Genomic DNA, 23,991 nt, shown 5'->3' on the forward strand with positions numbered 1-23,991 from the left:
AGCAGTAATGGATACCTCCCTAACAGGAAGGCTGTGAAGAAAAATTAATACGTGTTTTTGTGAAGTGCTTTGAAGACGTAAAGCACTGTATAAATGCCAAGTATTATTTATCAGCCTCTCTCTCACTCAGAGTTCTGCCCCTGCGAATCACATCTGTATTAGGCTTTGCAAAGGAAATTAAAATAATCAAGAGGTTTTATTAGTTATATAAATAAAAAGAATAATGAAAGATGAGGAAGGGCTGCTATGCAATGAGGATGGGGTAGAGATTAAAGATAACCTAGGTATGGCCCCAAAACTAAATGAATATTTTACCTCAGTTTTCAATGAGGATGATGATATAGAACCTGGGCATGAAGGCTGATGGAAATGAGTGTACAGAAATGGAAGCCACCACATCCAAGATGGAAGCAAAATTTAAAGAGCTTAATGTGCTCAAATTGGGGAGACTGGATAATTCCATCCCAGAATACTGAAAGAACTGGCACATGAGATTGCTAAAGTAGCAAGGATTTCAATTTGGGAGTAATACCATATGACTGGAGAATCACTATGTTTAAGTGAGGGGGAAAAAATGATCTATGAAATTATAGACATATTAGCTGGACCTCAGTAGTACGCAAACGTTTAGAACAAATTCTGAAGGAAAGAATAATTCAATTTATGGAGGTAACTGGAAAAGGGGATGTAATGCAACATGGATTTACCAAAGGCAGATTATGCCAGACTAACCACATAACTGATTTTTTTAGATAAGTGAAATGCAATAGATTTAATATATTTGGACTTCAGGAACGCATCTGATACGGTACCAAATGAGACATTATCGGTTGAAGAAATTGGCCTGTTTATCGTAGCAAAATAAATGCCGAGGGGGATACGATTGCTCTCTCTAAATACACAAGGGGGTAAACATAAGGGAGGGTGAAGAGCCATTTAACCTAAATTAAAATGTTGGCACAAGACCAAATGGGGATAAACTGGTCATGAATAAATTCATTCTGGAAATCAGAAGAACGTTTTTAACCATCTGAGGAGTGAGGTTATGAACCACGTCCCAAAGGGAGTTGTGAGGGCAAACAACTGAAATAATTAAGGTAAGAATTTGATACATTTATGAGTGGGATTATATGACAGAGTTGTCTGCGGTGGTGGGGGACTAGACTCAGCAGTGCTGGGGAGTCCCTTCCTGTTCATATCTTATGTTCGTAAAAATCTCGTGCTTCAGCTGTCACCTGAAAGGATCAGGAAGGGAATTTTTCACCCTTTGATTTGTTTGTTTTTGTTCTGAAGCATCATAGATGGCCATGGCTGGAGATGGGTCATTAGATGGGATGTGCCAATGCTCTGAAGGGGTATTGAGAATTCCCTTTCTCAGGTGCTTGACTGGTGGGTCTTGTTCATGTGCTCAGTTTCTAATGGAGATACCGCAGTTTGGGTTGTGAAAGAATTTTCCTGCAGGTCAGACTGGAAGGGAGCTTGTGGGTTTTTCAACTTCCTCCACAGCATGGAGTGCAGATCACTGGTTAGGATCTGGACATCTCACTGAATCATTTCCCTGCCACTGCAGAGGCCTCGGGCATGGGTGCATCTCTGCTCTCTGCCTGTGTCACATGGTAGTTTCGTCTCCAGAGAGTTGTAGTACTTTGGTCTAACTCTGGTTGTGGGGCTTGGTGTATAGCATGAGTGGCATGTGATCTACAGGCGGTCAGAATGGATGATCTGGTGGTTCCTTCTGGCTTTAAATTTTATATCTTTAGGAAATCTGAATTTGAACAGCATTGTGTAGGATGGTCAGAATACCTTTCCAGTTAGCGAGCTGGTTTTTCTTGGAGCCGTTCTCCACAGTTTTGTACTGATTTAACTACATCTGTTTAGAGACAGATATAGTTAACATAAGTGCAACTGCCTAGATGGACACAGTTATACCTGAATAAGACTGCTTATAGCTGTACACCAGATTTAAGTACCTAGGACTGCAGTGGTGCCTAGCCCTCTGCACAAGGAAGAATTTCACCCACTAAGTAACAACTTATTCCGTGACTAGTCCCATTGAAACCAATAGACTTACTCTTGGAATAAAATTCTGATTATAAGAGAGACAGAATCGGGCTCTTATTAACTAGGGCCTTTGACTCCTACGTCACTGAGGGACAGAGTCACAAAGGTACTCAGGCGCTGGGATGGGGAGCATTGCAATACCAACCTTTTAGGGGCCTAGGAAGTCACAGAAGACAACTGATTCACAAAGCCTGCGTTAGGTGCCTAGGGTTCCTATACAATGAAGGGGGAGAGAGAAGCACCTTAGCCTGCAATTCACAAAAGTCAGCACACTACACCAGGAGCTGCCTAAAGCCAGTTAATGGGGGATGCCGACAACTGGGTGTGTCCCACATCCCACCCCCTCATGGAGATAGGCACCTAAATCCAGGGTGCAAAGAGGCTCCTACATCTGCTAGCAACTCACGGATGGGAACTGCTCTCCCGAAGGCAGGTGGCTTAGGCATCTAAGCCACTACTTGTGAGAAGAGTGAAGTGCCTGCCCAACTTCATGCAACGCAGCTGGAGGAGGAGGAGGAGGTAGTCCCACTGCCCACCTTGTAACCTTTAGCCCCGTGGTTGGAGCACTCCCCTGGGATGTGGGAGACTCAGAGTGAATTCCCTCTCTGCCTGAGGTGAAGAGAGGATTGAATGGGGTCTCCCACCTCCCAGGAGAGTGCTCTGACCACGGAGCTATGGAATATTTGGAGGTAGCACTCCCTCTCTCCTGTGGAAACTGTACCAGTTTGGAGCAGGGGAGCAGGACCTGGGGTTCCCCCTCCTTGGTGGGTGCCCTAACCAGCAGTTGACAGAGTAATTTTCAGTCTCTCTCTCTCACTCTGACCCAATGACTAAGTATCCACAGTGCAACAACTTCAAATACTTAAAGAGCAGTGGGGTGGGAGGGGAGAGAGAGAAGAGTCAGAGAGTCTCCTCCAGCCAGATTTTGAATGGCACTGTCCTGAATATGCCGATGGGAACGGGCTCCACACGTAAGTGAAGCCAACTAACACCTATCTACCCCCAGTTCATGAACCGCTCTGGGGCTTGTAACAGGGTTTATTCCTTCACGCTCTCACTTCCCTGGTCCTTCTCGCATGAACAGAGAGCAACAATACCCAAAGTCCGAAGGTGCAAACAATCTGATGTTTATTGGGGTGAACTTCCAGCAAGCTTAAATACAAGTTCCTTTTTCCTTATTTTCAAATCCCAATTTACTTCCTGTTTGCCCCTAATTGATATAGTAATATTCTCAGCTATACCTTAACCAATCATTTTACTGAAATGTACCTAACCAATCCTAACATATTCTAACAGAATTCTCTAACCAATTATATCCCACTACCCTAATTAACTTACACTTAGCAAACAATTAGAGAACCAGACAGATTAACAATAGAAAAGTGGGGGCCATAAAGATAAAACATACAGAAATGAGGGTTTCAAAACCACAACTACTGAGAAGTGATTTCTTACCAGACAAGATGCTATCAAACTAAGCTGTCTTTAACCATCTTTATCTGGTGGTGGTAGGAATACGATCCTGTCCTGATAATGCCTAACAGCCCAATAGCACCTTATTTCAATGTGACTAGTTTAGGATGCGAGGATGTGACCATACACGTCCCAGCTTATGGGCTCCCTCTGCTGCTTAGCCAAAGGCCTTAGCTTAAGAACTGGGCCTCAGACTGACACAGTGAGAGAAAGTCCTTACACAGGCACACAGTAATTTTGATTCTCTCTTTTATACCTCTATAACTAGCTAAATGACAAACATAGACCTACATTTTTAAACTATAGGCCTTTACAGACAGGCCTGAATATCTATATCCTAACAGGGCTTAGGCGGGCGATAGGATAGGATAGGATAGGATAGGATAGGAGGCAGCTGTACAGAGGCTCAGAGGCAGAAACTTACACACCTGGGAAACTTTTACCCCGCAGTTAGGTACTGAGTTAGTTTAGGAGCCTACAGGATTAGGCAGGAGTTATGTGGAGCACCATGAAGACTAAAACTTAGCTAGGCACCTAAATCTGCAGTTTAGGTACCTAAGTATCTTGGTGAGTGGGAGGCCTTACGTAGTTTTAAAAATGTTACCCTAGCCCAATAAATAGCATCCACTGACTCTAGAAGAAAGCACCGTATTGTCCAAAAAGCTCTTTTAAGTATGCAGAGGTTTTAAACACCTTCCAGACTCCACAGCAGTAACTGACTGGGTCAAGAAAGTCTACTCAGAAACTAAACAGGAGGGTTATTTTAAACCTGTGAGAGTTTGAGGGGATTGGTCACTCATCGTTGATCTCAGAGTAACAAGTCTGTTCTACCTGCCTAAAATAGCATGATAGGGTTCATCGCAGAGAAGTTATAAAGCCAGCTGCTGTGGAAATGCCTGAACACGGCTGATACCCTTTAGGGCTGGAACATCCTACTCTCTGATAAGTCCTAAAACAGTGAGTAGGAATTATACTCCAGGATAAAACAAGGTTATTCACCAAGATTCTTCACATCTGTCACCCTTATTTCAGTGCTTTTATACAGGGCCTGATTTGCAGAATTACCGAGCACCAGGAGTCCAGCCGAAGACAGCAGGAACTGCAGGGCAGCTCAGAAGCCTCTGAAAATCAGGCCCCCGGTCACTTAAGATCGGCAAATTTAGGAGTGTTTGAGAGAGCGGATTGAGCATGGGTCTAGAGATCAAGAACCTCCGTTTGAAAATATTTAGGGGGTCCACAAATGAAAGACTGCTCTAAATCAAGACTGGATGCCTTTTGGGAAGAGATGCGTTAATCAAACACAAGCTATTGGGAAGCCAGAGGGCTTCAGTCCTGGGTGGCGGGGCTCAGGTTACAGGCCCCCCGCCTGGGACTGAAGCCCTTGGGCCTTGCCCCCCCCCCCAGGGCTGCGGGGGTTTACGCTGTGGGCCCCCCACCCCCAGGGCTGTGGGGGTTCGCGCCTTGGGGCCCCCCCCCGCTCCCAGGGCTGCGGGGCTCCGGCCTTGGTTCTCCCTCCTGGGGTCATGTAGTAATTTTTGTTGTTAGAAGGGGGTTGCCGTGCAATGAAGTTTCAGAACCCCTGATCTAACAGTACATTCAGGCCTTAAACTATCAGCCTAGGACTTAAGTGAAGCCTGGATTTCACCTCAGGTTTCTAACTACAGATTTTTTGTTGATGCTCTTAATTTTCTTTTCTTTTCTTTTTTTTTTTAAATCAACTGCTGGGATTTTTAAGAGCTTGGCTAGCACCACACTGCCAAAGAAGAAGGGGCCAATGCCAGAAAAATGTTGGCAGTCACAGTAAAGTGGCACAGAACATGCTACGTGTGTCATGGGAAAGAAGGGCAGCCCAGAGCCATGCTGTGTAATCTGCTTGGCTGAATATGCTGCAGTTCTTGAAGCACCAATGGAGTTTTCCTTGCAACAGCATCAGCGGCTGCTAAGGCTCTTGTGTTTAAAAATGGATGCCTTTGCGCCATGATGTAACATTAAGTGAAAAACTACAAACTGTGAATAACCGACATGACCTGTTACAAGCTCAAATTGACAGCACAAAGCCCTTTCCTTGTTTAGGAGAATCCACTATTGACTAGGAAACTTGTGAGTGTTTCTAAAAAATATATTCAAAGCAGAAACCTCAACAGCGCCCTGAAAAGTCCTGCAAATGCATTAAATGCAATCGATAGACCCAGCCATGCTAAAATGCAGATTATAATCTACACATGTAAAAACGCAGATTCTTGTTACATTTGTTTGATTAAGGTGAAGAACTGGGATTCACATGATTCAGGTTCAACTCCCTACTCCAGTTTTGGCTCATTTTAAGGAGCACTCTGGAGTACAATGGCAACATTTACATGCGCAACTAAATTGCCCCCACTTTGGCTGCTAGAACTTTACCCTGTGAAGTTACTTTGCATGCTCCTGCACTTTAGCAGTCACATAAAGGGAACTCAGCAGGAAAGAGAGAAAATAATAAAGCAGTCTTTAGAAGAAAGATTTGACTTAAGGGCTACTACACATAGTTTTGATAGAGCCAACTCACTGTGTTTTTCTTCCTTGCTCTTTTCTTCCTTTTATTTCCTTGAAGTTCTTAATCCCTAGACAATGGGAAGTTATAAAAGACATGCAGTGAGAATGTGGATGTGATAAACTATTGGTTTAGGAACAAAAAGACTGATGTGAAGGCAGCTTGTGACTATAATGTAAAGTCCTTTATTGTGTTACCACCACACATTTCCATACTGCAAGATAATCAGAGCGGACTTAAAGGTGCAGAAATAATGCAGCGGCAACAATTTGTGAGCAGCAACCAGTGCCTTCAATGGTGACTTTCTCCTCATATCAGTAGAAGTGTAGAGAATTCTCAGGTTTACACTAAATAATACAGAACACTTGATTAGAGTAGAGTGACCTGCAAGATACAAAACTAAAGGTAAGGACATGCAAAGCTGCTTGGCTGTGCAGTCAGATTGACTCCTAAGCAATGCATCAAGAAATTAACCAAGGCACTTCATGTTTTGAGCCTTGCTCATTCAGGGTTTGCACCCCCACAGAACTAGTTTTTGCATAATTTATGTGAAAAATGTAGTGCTTTCTAAGTCACACTAACTCCATGCTTTCCAAACAGGATTTCTAGCCGCCCAATGACAAGTTTCTAGCTGCCCACAACAGTTTCCTAAGGGGTGATAAATGGAGAGATAATGAGGAGCTGTAAGTCCAACAGGAGCTACAATACGGAAGGTAGGGAGAACTGGACTTTAAAAAGTGAAGTTACATCTATTCACGCATTCGAAACTTGAAATATTTTCCAAGAAGTGGGAGGCCTTCTTTGAGGATTCCCCTCCACAAAAATGCCCGAGGCTATTGCTCAATGTACTCAGCAAAGGCTGGAAACAGCTGAAAGTGGGCAACTGAAAAGGCAGAAAATGAACCTGATATAGGGCTCAAAACAAGTTAGGCAGCACTCCCCTGCCTGCCCCAAGAATCCTCTGTGGGATGTACAGTAGAACCCTATTTTACAAACTAACCAGGGACTGAGGCGCTCACAAAGTTGAATGTGTCAAAATTACAGTAGGTATGGTGCGTAAATTCAAGCATGGTACATGCCTCACTTTCTACTTGTCCTTCAAACCACTGCAAAAAGTGACTTACAATTCACTGAAGGCACTGAAATGTGAAGGGATGTCAACTTGTTCTTCATTGGTATCACTTTTGTTTCGATTTTCCCCCCCTCTGGGAAAAATGGTTCATAAAATTAGTCATTCAGAAGATAGTTGCTTGTAAAAAAAAAAATCAAGGTTCTATTATGCTATCACGTGACTTACACAATTAGTGCTCTGGCATCACAATTCCCAAAGATGTCAATGGAGTTGCATCAAGGACAAAACTGGCCCTCCCTACTTCAAAGCTGCAGAAGTGGATACAGCCCAGTGCTCTGCTCTCACTTGCAATTTTAGCTCAGAAATGCAGTCTGCAGAACCCTGCTTAGTGGCATCTACTGGAAGCACAAGTATCTGGATTAGACCTGGTCAAAAATTCTCTCTTGAAACAGGTTTTTGACAGAAAATTGGGGTTTCAGAGAAGCAAAACTGTGAAAAGTGACTGCTTTTGGGGGAAAGTTTTGAGTTTTTGTTGAAAACCTAAACTTTTTTTTTTTTAAACCCAAAACACCTTTAAATTTTCTGCAGAAACACTCCCTCCATGCAGTGCAGGTTCCTACGAGGAGTGGCAGTCTGCATGACAGGTATCACCAGGGAACTGTGTTTAAATAAAAGCTATTTTCAGAGTTGATATTTTCAAGCAGAACTTCACTGCAGACTCTTTAAACATTACATATTTTATTTAAATATTTAAAACAACTTCATTTGATTGTTAATTAACGAAGCTGAATGGAAAATAGTTTGCAATGGGGCTTCTTCCAATACAGGCTATGTCACAAATGATCTGACAGTTCTAACCAAGAGGAACCACTAGGAAAGGCTCAGAAATGCTACTTAAAATGTAACTGCTATTTTACTTGGCTGTCAGCAATGTGGGGAAGGAGTGAGTACTACTTTTGTGCTGTAAAGTGTTTAACATTTTGGGGTGTTCAAATACTAATACACAACATGATTATTAGCCAGACTGTGATCCAAACTAAGTCCCCTTTGTTCCATTTCAACAGTGCAATGAGAGACCTACAAGGAGAGCTGAATGTTCCCCCTGGCATGAAGGCGCGTGCTGGTAGGGATCTCTGGCTGCTGTAAAGCTATATAGGCCAGCTGTACACCCAGGTCTTCCCAGTCCACCAGGGTATGAGGCATGGGCAGGTGAGGACATAGCCAGAATAAGCAGTTCCCCAGCCACAGTAAGGGAATGACATAACTGGCTAATTGATAGGTCTGAAAATGTAGTTGTAAATGGGAAACTGTCATGGGCATGTTTCCAGTGAGGTCCTGCAGGGATCAGTTATTGGCCCTGTGCTATTTAAGAGTTTTATCAATGACCTGGAAGAAAACAAAATCATCACTGAAAGTTTGCAGATGACACAAAAATTGGGGATTGATAAATAATGAACAGGACAAGGTCACTGAATCAGAGTGATCTGGATTGCCTGGACCCAAGCAAACAATGTGTTTTAATTCAGCTAAATGTAAATCTATACATCTAGGCTAAATGTAAATCTATACATCTAGGAACAAAGAAAGCATACAAAGGCCAAGATTGCAGGATAGGAGACTATATCCTGGGAATTAGTGACTCTGAAAAATATTTGGGGGTTGTGATGGATAATCAGCTGAACATGAGCTCCCAATGTGACACTGTGGCCAAAAGAGCTAATGCAAATCTGGGATGCATAAAAGGGGATTTTGAGTAGGAGTAGAGAGGTTATTTTACCTCTGTATTCGGCACTGGTGTGACCACTGCTGGAATACTGTGTCCAGTTCTGATGCCCATAATTCAAGAAGGATGTTGATAAATCAGCAAGACCAGATTATATTCACCCAAGAGTTCTGAAGGAACTCAAATATGAAACTGCAGAACTACTAACTATGGTATGTAACCTTGATGCTGAAAAGAGAGAAGGAAGGAAAAAGAAAAAACTTTCTCCCAGCAGGCAGCTGGCCCACCAGAAAGTACCTACTGCAGGCGGATCTGTGATTCCAAGATCAGACGTCCGAGTCATCTCAGGATCCATATGTAAATCCATGATAGAGATCATCCCTGAATCGAGGGACCGCCAATGATGATGATGCTTTGTAACCTATCGCTTAAAACAGCCTCTGTACCAGATGACTGGCAGATAGCTAATGTAACGCCAATTTTTAAAAAAGGCTCCAGAGGCGATCCTGGCAACTAGAGGTTGGTAAGCCTAACTTCGGTATTATGCAAATTGGTTGAAACTATAGTAAAGAATTATCAGACACTCAGAGGAGCACAATATGCTGGGGAAGAGTCAACACGGCTTTTGTAAAGGGAAATCATGTCTCACCAAGCTATTAGAATTCTTTCTCGGAGTCAACAATCATGTAGACAAGGGTGATCCAATAGATATAGTGTACCTGGACTTTCAGAAAGCCTTTGCCAAGGTCCCTCACCAAAGGCTCTTAAGCAAAGTAAGCAGCCATGGGATAAGAGGGAAGGTCCTCTCATAGATCAGTAACTGGTTAAAAGACAGGAAACAAAGAGTAAGAATAAATGGTCAGTTTTCAGAATGGAAAGAGGTAAATACTGTGTTCCCCCAAGTTCTGTACTGGGACCTGTTCTGTTCAACATATTCATAAATTATCTGGAAAAGGAGGTGAACAGTGAGGTGGCAAAATTAGCAGATGATATATAATTACTCAAAAGAGTTAAGTCCAAAGCTGACCACGAAGAGTTACTAAACTGAGTAAGACGGAGCCACAAAATGGCAGATGAAATTCAATATTGATAAGTGCAAAGCAATGCACATAGTCCCAATTATACATACTAAATTATGGGGTCTACGTTAACTGTGACCACTCAGGAAAGTCACTGGAGTCATTGTGGATAGTTCTCTGAAAACACCTGCTCATTAGGAAAGAGATAAAATATAATAAAAAGAAAAGGAGTACTTGTGGCACCTTAGAGACTAACCAATTTATCTGAGCATAAGCTTTCGTGAGCTACAGCTCACTTCATTGTTGCCATCCAACGAAGTGAGCTGTAGCTCACGAAAGCTTATGCTCAAATAAATTGGTTAGTCTCTAAGGTGCCACAAGTACTCCTTTTCTTTTTGCAAATACAGACTAACACGGCTGTTACTCCGAAACCTGTCATAAAATATAATAATGCCACTAAATAAATAAATGGTATTCCCACACCTGGAATACTGCATGAAGTTCTGGTCACCCCATCTCAAAAAAAGATGTATTAGAATAAGAAAAGGTACAGAGAAAGGCAACAAAAATGACTAGGAATAGGGGCTTCCAGGGATGCTGGAACAATGTGTACAGTGGGGGTGCTGAACAAATCTGTAAACCTGTATGTAATGGAAACCACTTCAAGCCAGAGAGTGCGGCAGCATCCTTAGTTCCAGCACCTATGTGAGTTTCCATACAAGGAGGGAGTAAAAAGACTAGAACTGCTCAGCTTAGAAAAGATGACTTGAAAAGGGGACATGATAGAGTCTGGAGAATCATGAATTGTGTGGAGAAAGTGAACAACATAAGTGAACATAACGCAAGAACATAACTCAAGAACCAAAGATCAACAAATGAAATTAATATGCAGCAGATACAAAACAAACATAAGGAAGTATTTCTTCACACAACACACAGTAAACCTGTGGAACTCATTGCCAGGGGATGTTGTGAAGGCTAAAAGAATAATGTGATTCAAAAAAGAATTAGCTATATTCATGGAGGATAGGTCCATCTATGGCTATTAGTAAAGATGGTCAGTGAATGCAATCTCATGCTCTGATGTCCCTAAACCGCTGACTGCCAGAAGCTGGGAATGTACAACAGGGAATGGATCAGACGCTAATTGCCTTGTTCTGTTCATTCCCTCTGAAGCATCTGGCACTGGCCACTGTTGGAAAACAAGATATTAAGCTAGAAGGATCATTAGTCTGACCCAGTATGGCCATTCTTATGGTCTTATAAATTGGAGATGGTTTAGAGAAGAGTCATGAGAATGATTAAAGCATTGGAAAACATGCTTATAGTGATACACTCCAGGAGCTCAATCTATTTAGCATAACAAAGAGATGGTTGTTTATTTATTCTTTTACGTAGAGACTGTCCAGATAGATATGTGGATACAGTTGGCAACGGGCTTTGTTGCAAGGAGAGGTTCCTGGGTCAGTGGTTCTGTTGTGTGGTGTGTGGTTGCTGGTGAGTATTTGCTTCAAGTTGCGGGGCTGTCTGCAAGCAAGGACTGGCCTGTCTCCCAAGATCTGTGAGAGTGATGGGTCGTCCTTCAGGATAGGTTGTAGATCCTTGATGGTGCGTTGGAGAGGTTTTAGTTGGGGGCTGAAGGTGATGGTTAGTGGCGTTCTGAACCTATCCTTGCAACAAAGCCCGTTGCCAACTGTGCCCACATATCTATTCAGGGGACACCATCACAGGGCCTAATCACATCAGCCACACTATCAGGGGCTCGTTCACCTGCACATCTACCAATGTGATATATGCCATCATGTGCCAGCAATGCCCCTCTGCCATGTACATTGGCCAAACTGGACAGTCTCTACGTAAAAGAATAAATGGACACAAATCAGACATCAAGAATTATAACATTCAAAAACCAGTCGGAGAACACTTCAATCTCTTTGGTCACTCGATTACAGACCTAAAAGTCACAATATTACCACAAAAAGACTTCAAAAACAGACTCCAGCGAGAGACTGCTGAATTGGAATTAATTTGCAAACTGGATACAATTAACTTAGGCTTGAATAAAGACTGGGAGTGGATGGGTCATTACACAAAGTAAAATTATTTCCCCATGTTTATTCCCCCCGCCGTTCCTCAGATGTTCTTGTCAACTGCTGGAAATGGCCCACCTTGATTATCACTACAAAAGGTCCCCCCCTTCCCCCCCAGCTCTTTTGCTGGTAATAGCTCACCTTACCTGATCACTCTCGTTACCGTGTGTAGGGTAACACCCATTGTTTCATGTTCTCTGTGTATATAAATCTCCCCACTGTATTTTCCACTGAATGCATCTGATGAAGTGAGCTGTAGCTCACGAAAGCTTATGCTCAAATAAATTTGTTAGTCTCTAAGGTGCCACAAGTCCTCCTTTTATTTTTGACCATGAGGATAATAAATCACTAGAACAATTTACCAAGGGTTGTGGTGGATTCTCCATTTTTAAATCAAGATTGGATGTTTTTCTAAAAGATCTGCTCTAGGAATTATTTTGGGGAAGTTCTATGACCGGTGTTATATAGAAGGTCAGAATATATTAATTGTACGCCAGTCTACTTCAGACATTTTGAAGCTGCTCTAAATTACGGTGAGGCCAGCAGAAAGATACTTGACTTGAGGAGCAAAGAGCTGCAAATATATAAAAAACACACAGCTGAAAAATGGATGCAAACTAAGAACAGCTCTTTATCAGTTCTTTAGCTTATATTCCTCAAAGATCTGGTTTCTACTCGGAAAACTGTACAAGTGATCCCAGCATGTTCTTTCAGCCAAGACTTCTCAGCTGTTATCCTCAGCTGAGCGATCCAGATAGAAGCACCCAAGTAGATGACTCTTCAGTATTCTTTCCCCCAAGTAACTGACTGAACCAACTTCTACTCTCAGGAACTCATTTTACAGCAAGTCTGGCTTCAAATGTTGATTTTTTAAATGAACAGAGTTGCCTCACAGCTGTTAATAGTGGATACAGAATAGCAGCAGCTGTTTATAAATTGGAAAAATATTACTTGAACATGGCAGATGGATGCAAATATGCAGGATACATATGGATCATTTAGTATCTGCAAGCATATATAATGGAGTATGATTTCATGTGTGCATGAAATTCACCCCTGTGCAGAAGACCTACCCACTTCTTAAGACCTCAAAATATGGCATAACCAAAACTAAAATGCTGTATTGGTCCTGCTAACTCTGGCAAGCAACGTGAAGTCTGGAGATCAGAGGCAAACACCATGTCTTGCAGGATACAAATGGTGAACACAAGTTTCTTCTTATGACTGTTTTAATTTCTTAGAAGTACTCAAGCCAGCATTATTGATGGCTTGGGTGCATCTGATGTCCTCCTCCTCCAGTTCCATTGCCTGATTTCACACTCATGGTCTGTTATGAGGAAAGACCCTTGTCAGAGCCAGCATTTCCCTGATGACGCCATCAATGTAACTACAAATCAAGAACTCTCAAATTGTGGTCCATGGATCACCTGTAGACTGCATGCCCACCAGAGCACACAGAGAGTACAATGGGTGTCTGGGGAAAGAAAGCAGTACATGAGAAATATCTTACAAAGTGAGCTGTAGAATGAAAACATTTGTGTTCTACTACTATTTATAGATTTAAGGTTATATCGGATGTATTGTACTCAAAAATCTATATGCTGCCTGCTAGACCCCTCCATAACCTCGTATAACAATAGACTAGGAGTCTCAAAAAGGCATGGCTCAGTGCTCTAAACATCAGGCTCCCTGGAGTCACAGGTTCAAATCTCCCAACAGTGTTGACTTTATCCTTCATTCTTTTAAAGTCGACAAATGATGTTGCAAGCAGTCAGATGAGGACAAATCTTTTGTAGGAGAATCTAAAAACCACAGCGCTGTTTGTGGGTTATAGACATAAAAGATCCCATGGGGCACGTTTGTTTTTGTTTTTTAAACAAGAGCAGAGTTTTGCCCAAGTCTTGTCCAGAATTTACCCTCCCCTGTCACTATTGTATGGACTGTGTATTAACTGGTTGCCACCCACTGCCCCAGAGGTATTTACTGGTGCTGTATATAGCTAATAAAGCACTCTGGGAACCAGTGAGTTGAAAGGTATTATATAAATGTGAGATGTTATTAGAGAAGATGTACAAGTGTTTGTTTTGAGAGCTATGAAGCAGAAAAATATGGACAGACAATAGCCTCTTAATAATATAAACACTTGTTTCACATTATTAAATTATCATGACGTATTAGCTGTATTGTAGTAATACCTAAAGCTTCCAATCCCATTGTTCTGGTCGCTGCACAAACAGGTAATAAAAAGACAGTTCCTGCTCCACACAGAGAAATTATTTCATGCAATTACTTTCTGTTCCTTGGAGAACTACTGTATACGTGTGTATACACACTGCATGAATGGTGGGGAGAGAATACTCGCTAGCAACTTCTTTAATTCCTTTGCACACTTTACAGCAATAGTGAATTTGTTTTTTCTTTAACGATTGCTGTAATAACCAATCGGGGGGGGGGGGGGGGGTTGACCCATTTCCAGATATCACTGGTACTACCATCTTTTGTTTGTATGCAAAATTCAAGTTTGTTTTACTGTGAGGACATGTAGTGCCCACCTCATTACCGAAAAGAGGAAAACAGCATGAGCTACTGATTGCAATGCAGCAAACAGAATCTGAAACAGCATGAATGACAATGATGCAGTGGGCTCCAAATGAGCTGCTGCTGTCAAAAAAAAAAAAAAACTATAATGGAAGAGCCCTCTTCAGTCCCATTCGCTTGTTATGAAGTTAAATTGCTTTAGTGCTTTCGTTACTGACACTTCATTTTGGTATGTCTGTCTGTATTAGGTTGCATTAACTTTATTCTTCCATCCAACACGGACATTGCTCATGCTGTTTTCCTTGCTGCAGAAGTAGCAGGCACAGGGTCTGAAGTCCTGGAGGATTTTTCTTTTGTGCTCACAGATTGCATTACACATTTCTTACATGGTTTTCTTTCCTAGTTCTGTAGAACCTGCTACCAGCACAGGTTAGTAAAGAGGTGAGAAATCAGATTTCATTCCCTCTGACTCATCCACAGCCTGTTGGTTCACTCTGAAGATCATGTGAGTACCAAGTAACTGTCAGCTTTGATAAATGCTCAGCTACACCCCCCACACACCACAGTAGCTTTCTGGGGTGTTGCAGTGCATAAAATTGACCAACTATCTTAGGAGTCTATGAAGACTGTAGGAATGAATCAGCAGTTTGATTATTCATCTGCATTGTCATGAGCACATAAAAGTGAAGAGCCTAATGGTTTACCTCTTCAGACACTCCTAAATGGCAGCTGAGTCTGACTGAAAAATTTTTCCCAGTTCATAAGAAAATAAGAATGGCCATACTGGATCAGATCAATGGTCCATCTAGCCCAGTATCCTGTCTCCCAACAGTGGCTGATGCCAGCTGCTTCAGAGGGAATGAACACAACAGGGCAATTACTGAGTGACCCATCCCTGTAGTTCAGTTCCTTTCATGGAAGTGGATTAATATGGTGCCAGGTATTATTTATATCACTTTCTTGTAAAAGCTCAGGTAAGTCAGACCAACATCTGGTGGGGTTTGATAACTTCAATATCCTGTGTCCCATGCCCTACGGCTTTGCAACAAACAGGGCATAAGAAACTCTGCTGGATGTGGGGCCTGACTTTCAACTTTCTGGCTTCCCACATACTGATGCAACTGACTGGACTCTCGGGGATGAGGAAGATAATGGCTAGCATTTCAGGTTGTTCTGCAAGGGATGGTGTGAGTATGGATGTTCAGATGTAGTTTCTATATTATCTCTATCTACCTTAGACAGAGGCTACACATCTCTCCAAACAGCAGCAGCTACACTGATCAAAGCATTCTTCTGTTGACATAGCTGAGTCTACACTGGGGATAAGGGCAGCATAACTACATTGGTCAGGGGGGTGGTTTTTCACACCGTTCACCAATTTAGCTATGTCAACCTAAATTTTAACTGTAGACCAAGCCTTAATACCACATGCTGAAGCAGGTCTGATTCCATCCACTGGGGGGCAGTTGTGATTTACACACTAGCTAGAACATCACATCAGCTCCTGCTTTCTTCCCTGGATTGTACCAAACCGATGACAGTTGCACTGGAGACTGCTGTCCTGACTCCAACTTGCTCCCACGTTGCACAGACCCCTGGGCGCGTGTGTGGTTCAGTAGCTAATCCAGCACCCTGGGGTCTATGTAGGGGCCACGAGTTATATCTCCACATGGTGCCTTGGCACCAGCAATATTCAGAGCCCAGGGGCCCAGCTCCACCAATATTTGGGGCTGGGTGCCTCCCCCAGCCCACCTGCCATCCCCCTGCGTCCCCCCCATGCGTCCCCCGGCCTCCGCTTGCTGCCCCCACGCACCTCCCCAGGCCCTGGAGCAGAGCATCCCTGGATGCCTCTTCCGTGCAGCTCCATGCTGCCTCCCTGCAGCAACTGCTGCCGCAAGGTCCTAGTGCCCCTCATCTCAACTGCCAGGGCAGACTGACTGAACTTGCCCTTCCACCTCAGACCCTTCCCTTTTCCTGCAGGACCCTCCACCAACACAGGGGGCCCCCCCGCCTGCAGTCACTGCTCCTGCCCCATGCTGGGCAAGGAGGCAGCCCCATCCCTCACCCCCAGTGAGACTACAGTGAGGGGCAGCAGGAAGGGAGGAGGTGCACACAGCACCCCCCGGCACTCACCACGGGGGAGACGAGGGAGGTTCCTGGACCTGAGAGGGGCCCTAGGAGCACATGCAGTGACAGTGGTGGGGGTGAGTGTGCTGCTCAGGGGGCGGGAAAGGGGGACTGATCCCCCAGAGCTCACTGCTGTCGGCAGGGAAAGGGCTGTGGGGAGTCCTCCTCTCTGGCCCTGTCCCGGAGCAGCCTGCCTGAACCCCAAACTCATCCCCAGCCCTGCCCCACCCCAGAGCCCACACCCCCAGCCAGAGCTTTCACCCCCGCACCGCACCCTCAACCCTAGCCCTGAGCCCCTCCAACACCCCAAACACCTTATCCCCAGTCCCAGCCAGAGCCCTCATCCCCCTGCACCCTAACCCTCTGCCCGAGCCCTGAGCCCCCTCCCACACCCCAACCCCCCCCGCCCCAGACAGAGCCCTCACCCTCCACATTCCTACTCTCACCCTGAGCCCCCCCACACCCCAAACCCCTCACTCCCAGCCCCAGCTCTCACCCCTTACACCCCATTCTCACCCTGAGCCCCTCCCACACCCCAAACCCCTCATCTGCAGCCACACCCCACAGCCCTCACCCCCTCCCTCCACACCCCCTCCCATCCCCAAATTCCCTCCCAGAGCCTGCACCCTGCACCCCAATCCCCTGCCCCAGCCTAGGGCCTGCACCCCAGACCTCCTCCCCCACCCAAACTCCCTCCCAGAGCCTTGGGCAGGTGGGGGTGGAGTTTGGACAGGGGCGGGTTCTGGGCACCACCAAAAATTATACAAACCTGCCGCCCCTGGGTCTATGGTCAACGAAAGCCATCTGTTTGTAGTTAGGCCATGGTACCAGGCTCATCTATTTACGGGGGCTTTTTCCTTGGTAGCATACAGAGTTGCATTCATGTTGGGTTTGGCGTTAATCTGTACGGTCAGTTAACGTGTGCTGTGTTTAGTTTTCTGTGCATCTACTTTGACTACCTCTTGACTGGGGCATTTTTTATACTGCAATATAAATAAAACACAGGGCCTTCTACTGACCTGATCCATCTCCTAAACACAAAACATCTTGGTAACAGACAGAAGTGCAGCATTATATCTGCAACAAATTACAAGGGTTTTTACGACTAAGAAATTATCAGACTGGAAACAATCCCTACAGAACTGTAAGTGCTATGGGGCGGGCAGGCAGGCCCCTATGTGTGGACTGCACGTAGTGGGTGCTACTAAAATACTCTTACTACTACGGCAGCCAATATATTTTATTTAGATTGCAAGGTGCATGTAATTAAATTGAAGGACCAATTCCAAATTCTGAAATGATAAAAGCAGAGTTCGGTAAACTGATCTCATGCTTTGATTTGTTTGAATCGTTAGGATGCAAATTTGGCTCTCTCTGAACATGCCACTGGATTTTTTTTTTACTCGATTTTCTCACTTTAGGGACAAAATCTTGTTTGAAAACATCTAAGCTTAGCTACAGGAGATTTCATCATATTCTGAAAGAAACAAAAGATAATTCAGATGGACCATTTCTGATAATACATGGACTAAAAATAGAACAATAGGCAAAATGAAACTCTGATGAGAACATAGGGATCTGAATGTTCAGGTTTAATAACTGGGTGCACTGCTCCAATAAATCTAGGTTATTGCTGTAGCTCTAATTGCACCGAATGTCCCCTAAACATAATTTATTCTTTTAAATTCTTCTTTCTGAATATGCTCTAAGCTGGCACAAAACAAAAACTCCCTATGGCTACAAGCAAGAGGAACTGACATCTCCAGGATCTGCATAAAACCCTCAGCTCAACTCTTAACCACAGATACTTAAAAACCTATAAAGCAACAATCAGTGGAAAGTCATCATCTAATTGAAAAAAGAAAAGGAGGACTTGTGGCACCTCAGAGACTAACAAATTTATTTGAGCATAAGCTTTTGTGAGCTACAGCTCACTTCATCAGATGCAACATTTGTCAGTCTGTAAGGTGCCACAAGTCCTCCTTTTCTTTTTTGGCTGCTACTCTGAAACCTACCATCTAATTGGTTAATGGTTTTCCTGAAGGCAAAGAAATTAAAGCCACACTAAAGTTCCCAATGGATTCCATCCTAAGGTAACACCTTGACCTAATTAAAAGCACTTTGCAAACACCTAGTGCTAAAAACTGACTGAACAACATGATGACACTAGCTTGTGTATGGTGGTAAGGAAGAAGGAAGATAAAATGTCTGTTTTGGTGACTGGGAGAAATTTCACTCAAAGGACCAAATCAAACAACCAATCAGTCAATTCAACTTCTGTAGTAACAAGGAAAAGCCATGGAATTTGCAGCCAGGTGGACACACTGTCTCCAAGCAGCCTTGAACCACTGCGGCCTGTGGCTGGGGAGCAATAATAAAAGAAGTCCAGAAAGAAAAATAAAGAACCATAAACCGAAAAGTTCCCCCCAGCCCGAGATGTTTTGCAGGGTTCATTTTTCTCCTTTAAAGTGAATTTAGTGCTGGTAAAAGGTACTGCCCTGACAGCCACGGGGTCTTGAGTCTCTGTTGTTTAGTCACCAAACAGGTATAACACGGACAACTGGAAGATTGGTTTCACACCTACAAAGCCCTTCAGGGTAATAAGGTACTTCAGTCTTTAAAACTGATTCAGTCTGTTGGCAACCTAAGCAAGGTTCCCAACAGTCTGTTTAATTCAGTGTTTCAAACTGTGCTGCAACATCGTGCCTCAGAGCACCTTCCAGTAGAGCACTAAACTGTGATAATGGCTTGCTATGATGTATACACCTACATGGCCAGAAGGCCAGACACCTCTGTGCAGAAAGCCAGCACAAGGCCCTGAAGGCATAAATGGGATTTAGGGGTGCATCGGACTTGGGATGAATTTCACTTGGAAAGCCTATTCCCAAGGGCTTTGCTGCATGGCAGCAGGCTCAGCTAGTTCGAAGGAACATCCAAACTCCAGTGATGGATTCGGTCACAGAGACCTGCTTGGGACTGTCACCTGGTGTGCTGAGACTACGTCTGAGCCTGTTTTCCCTGCCAGCTTGGGACTCCAGAACCCTGTCTTGTTGAGCCAGATATGCTAATCTGCTGCAACACAGACCCAGGGTCTGATCCATGCCCCCAAAGATGCAGACTTAACTGAAAACGGCTTAGCAAGTGCTCCTGTCTCTAGCACCCAGACATCCAGCTCCCAATGGGATCCAAACCCCAAATAAATCACTTTTATTCTGTATAAAGCTTATACATGGTAAACTCATAAATTATCCTCCTGCTAGGACACTGATAGAGAGATATGCACAGCTGTTTGCTCCCCCAGATATTAATTGCGTACTCTGGCTTAATTAAGTATAAAAAGTAGGATTTAAGTGGTTCCAAGTTATAGCAGACAGAACAAAGTAAGTTACCAAGCAAAAAAAAACAAACAAAAAAACCCACGCAAGTCTAAGCCTAATACATTAAGAAACTGATTACAGATGAAACCTCACCCTCAGAGATGTCCCAATAAGCTTCTTTCACAGGCTAGACTCCTTCCTAGTCTGGGCCCAATCCTTTTCAGACCAATGGTGTGGTTTATGGCCTAGGTCCAGCAATCACTCAGACTCCCTTAGTTATAGTCCGTTGTCCCAGTTTCTTTCAGGCATCTCTTTGGGGTGGAGAGGCCATCTCCTGAGCCAGCCAAAGACAAAATGGAGGGGTTTCCAGGGCCTTTTATATTCTCCCTCTTGTGGGCGGAAACCTCTTTGTTCTTCTGTGCAAAATCACAGCAACAAGATGGAGTTTGTAGCCACCTGAGCAAGTCACATGTCCATGAATGATTCAGCTTTTTGCAGGCTGACACCATTAGAATCATAGAATATCAGGGTTGGAAAGGACCTCAGGAGGTCATCTAGTCCAACCCCCTGCTCAAAGCAGGACCAATCCCCAATTAAATCATCCCAGCCAAGGCTTTGTCAAGCCTGACCTTAAAAACTTCTAAGGAAGGAGATTCCACCACCTCCCTAGGTAACGCGTTCCAGTGTTTAACCACCGTCCTAGTGAAAAAGTTTTTCCTAATATCCAACCTAAACCTCCCCCACTGCAACTTGAGACCATTACTCCTTGTCCTGTCATTTGCTATCACTGAAAATAGTCTAGAACCATCCTCTTTGGAACCACCTCTCAGGTAGTTGAAACCAGCTATCAAATCCCCCCTCATTCTTCTCTTCTGCAGACTAAACAATCCCAGTTCCCACAGCCTCTCCTCATAAGTCATGTGTTCCAGACCCCTAATCATTTTTGTTGCCCTTCGCTGGACTCTTTCCAAATTTTTCCACATCCTTCTTGTAGTGTGGGGCCCAAAACTGGACACAGTACTCCAGATGAGGCCTCACCAATGTCGAATAGAGGGGAACGATCACGTCCCTCGATCTGCTGGCTATGCCCCTACTTATACATCCCAAAATGCCATTGGCCTTCTTGGCAAGAAGGGCACACTGCTGACTCATATCCAGCTTCTCGTCCACTGTCACCCCTAGGTCCTTTTCTGCAGAACTGCTGCCTAGCCATTCGGTCCCTAGTCTGTAGCGGTGCATTGGATTCTTCCGTCCTAAGTGCAGAACCCTGCACTTATCCTTGTTAAACTTCATCAGATTTCTTTTGGCCCAATCCTCCAATTTGTCTAGGTCCCTCTGTATCCTATCTACCACTCCTCCCAGTTTAGTATCATCCGCAAATTTGCTGAGAGTGCAATCCACACCATCCTCCAGATCATTTATGAAGATATTGAACAAAACCGGCCCCAGGACCGACCCTTGGGGCACTCCACTTGATACCGGCTGCCATCTAGACATAGAGCCATTGATCACTACCCGTTGAGCCCGACAATCTAGCCAACTTTCTACCCACCTTATAGTGCATTCATCCAGCCCATACTTCTTTAACTTGCTGACAAGAATACTGTGGGAGACCGTGTCAAAAGCTTTGCTAAAGTCAAGAAACAATACATCCACTGCTTTCCCTTCATCCACAGAACCAGTAATCTCATCATAGAAGGCGATTAGATTAGTCAGGCATGACTTGCCCTTGGTGAATCCATGCTGACTGTTCCTGATCACTTTCCTCTCATGTAAGTGCTTCAGGATTGATTCCTTGAGGACCTGCTCCATGATTTTTCCAGGGACTGAGGTGAGGCTGACTGGCCTGTAGTTCCCAGGATCCTCCTCCTTCCCTTTTTTAAAGATGGGCACTACATGAGCCTTTTTCCAGTCATCTGGCACCTTCCCCGATCGCCACAAGTTTTCAAAGATAATGGCCAATGGCTCTGCAATCACAGCCGCCAACTCCTTTAGCACTCTCGGATGCAACACATCCAGCCCCATGGACTTGTGCACGTCCAGCTTTTCTAAATAGTCCCGAACCACTTCTTTCTCCACAGAGGGCTGGCCACCTACTCCCCATGCTGTGTTGCCCAGCGCAGCAGTCTGGGAGCTGACCTTGTTCGTGAAGACAGAGGCAAAAAAAGCATTGAGTACATTAGCTTTTTCCACATCCTCTGTCACTAGGCTGCCTCCCTCATTCAGTAAGGGGCCCACACTTTCCTTGGCTTTCTTCTTGTTGCCAACATACCTGAAGAAACCCTTCTTGTTACTCTTAACATCTCTTGCTAGCTGCAGCTCCAGGTGCGATTTGGCCCTCCTGATTTCATTCCTACATGCCCGAGCAACATTTTTATACTCTTCCCTGGTCATTTGTCCAATCTTCCACTTCTTGTAAGCTTCTTTTTTATGTTTAAGATCCGCAAGGATTTCACTGTTAAGCCAAGCTGGTCGCCTGCCATATTTACTATTCTTTCGACACATCGGGATGGTTTGTCCCTGTAACCTCAATAGGGATTCTTTGAAATACAGCCAGCTCTCCTGGACTCCTTTCCCCTTCATGTTAGTCCCCCAGGGGATCCTACCATCAGTTCCCTGAGGGAGTCGAAGTCTGCTTTCCTGAAGTCCAGGCTCCATATTCTGCTGCTTACCTTTCTTCCCTGTGTCAGGATCCTGAACTCGACCAACTCATGGTCACTGCCTCCCAGATTCCCATCCACTTTTGGTTCCCCTATTAATTCTTCCAGGTTTCTGAGCAGCAGGTCAAGAAAAGCTCTCCCCCTAGTTGGCTCCTCCAGCACTTGCACCAGGAAATTGTCCCCTACATTTTCCAAAAACTTCCTGGATTGTCTGTGCACCGCTGTAGTGCTCTCCCAGCAGATATCAGGTAATTAAAGTCGCCCATGAGAACCAGGGCGTGCGATCTAGTAGCTTCTGTGAGTTGCCGGAAGAAAGCCTCATCCACCTCATCCCCCTAGTCCGGTGGTCTATAGCAGACTCCCACCACTACATCACTCTTGTTGCTCACACTTCTAAACTTAATCCAGAGACACTCAGGTTTTTCTGCAGTCTCATGCCGGAGCTCTTCATTGTTTACATGTTAGTCTGAATGTTCCCAGGAAAGCTCAGATGTGGATTGGTATCTCCCAAAGTCCATTGTCAGTTAAATGTTTCTTGATTGGGCACTTACTGAGAATAGTCCTTTCTCAAGAAGCTGACCAAATGCTTCACTGCAGCTACTTAGAATCAAACACATTGAGATACAAATACATAGCCAATACTCATAACTTCAAATACAAAAATGATACACACATACTGACAGCATAATCATAACCAGCAAACTACAACCTTTCCATAGACACCCCACTTGACCTCCTCTGTAGAAGACCTGGTGCAACCATAGGACCTTGGTTACAACAATGATCTATACAGTCACATCGGATGAAGCGAGCTGTAGCTCACGAAAGCTTATGCTCACATAAATTTGTTAGTCTCTAAGGTGCCACAAGTCCTCCTGTTCTTTAAACCAAAGAGGAATCACTTGTCTGATTATTTTCTTTGTTGAGTAATTCTCATCTGCTCAATATCGTGTTTGTTTTCTCTGATTTGCCTCTTTTCTATCTATGCCAGATTCAGTTTTCTGGCTGGTTTTGCCCCTTTCACTGATGCCTGGCTACCACTCTTCTTGCCAGGACACAACGGGAGGGAAGGGGGAAATTTGCAACTCCTTCCAGATCTGCTAAATGGACTTGCTAAGATTGTGAAGTGATTAGGAATGTGTGTGTCCAACTTGACACGTTAAAGGTGCCTGATTTTCAGAGCGCTCTGAGCATTCGCCCTCTGAAAATCAGGCCCCTTCACATGGCTCATGTGGGGCACCCAGAATCGTTAGCAGTTTATGAAAATCTTGGCCTAGTTGTATTCAAATTGAGAGTGACCTTTGTTCAAAAAAAGGGTGGGGGGCACTTCTAATCACATCTGATCCTGCTCTGCTGACTAAGGCAAGTGCTAAGACTAGTA

General features: G+C 44.2%; 1 protein-coding gene across 9 annotated transcripts in view; it reads right to left on the reverse strand.

Moving 5' to 3' along the window:
- The window catches only part of LOC141976374 (leucine-rich repeat and fibronectin type III domain-containing protein 1-like protein), a 235,524-nt gene that overhangs the window by 159,084 nt on the left and 52,449 nt on the right, over positions 1–23,991 (reverse strand). The window contains exon 1 of one of the 9 annotated variants that reach the window (XM_074937332.1): positions 6,080–6,134. The exons of 7 other annotated variants lie outside the window; for them this stretch is intronic. The gene's annotated coding sequence lies outside the window, so the exon portion shown is untranslated. Of the gene's footprint in view, positions 1–6,079; positions 6,135–23,991 lie in introns of those variants that run through there. One more of the 9 variants, XM_074937335.1, reaches the window with a different exon arrangement.

Source organism: Natator depressus, chromosome 23, assembly GCF_965152275.1.
Source record: "Natator depressus isolate rNatDep1 chromosome 23, rNatDep2.hap1, whole genome shotgun sequence".
NCBI classification, from domain to species: Eukaryota; Metazoa; Chordata; order Testudines; family Cheloniidae; genus Natator; species Natator depressus.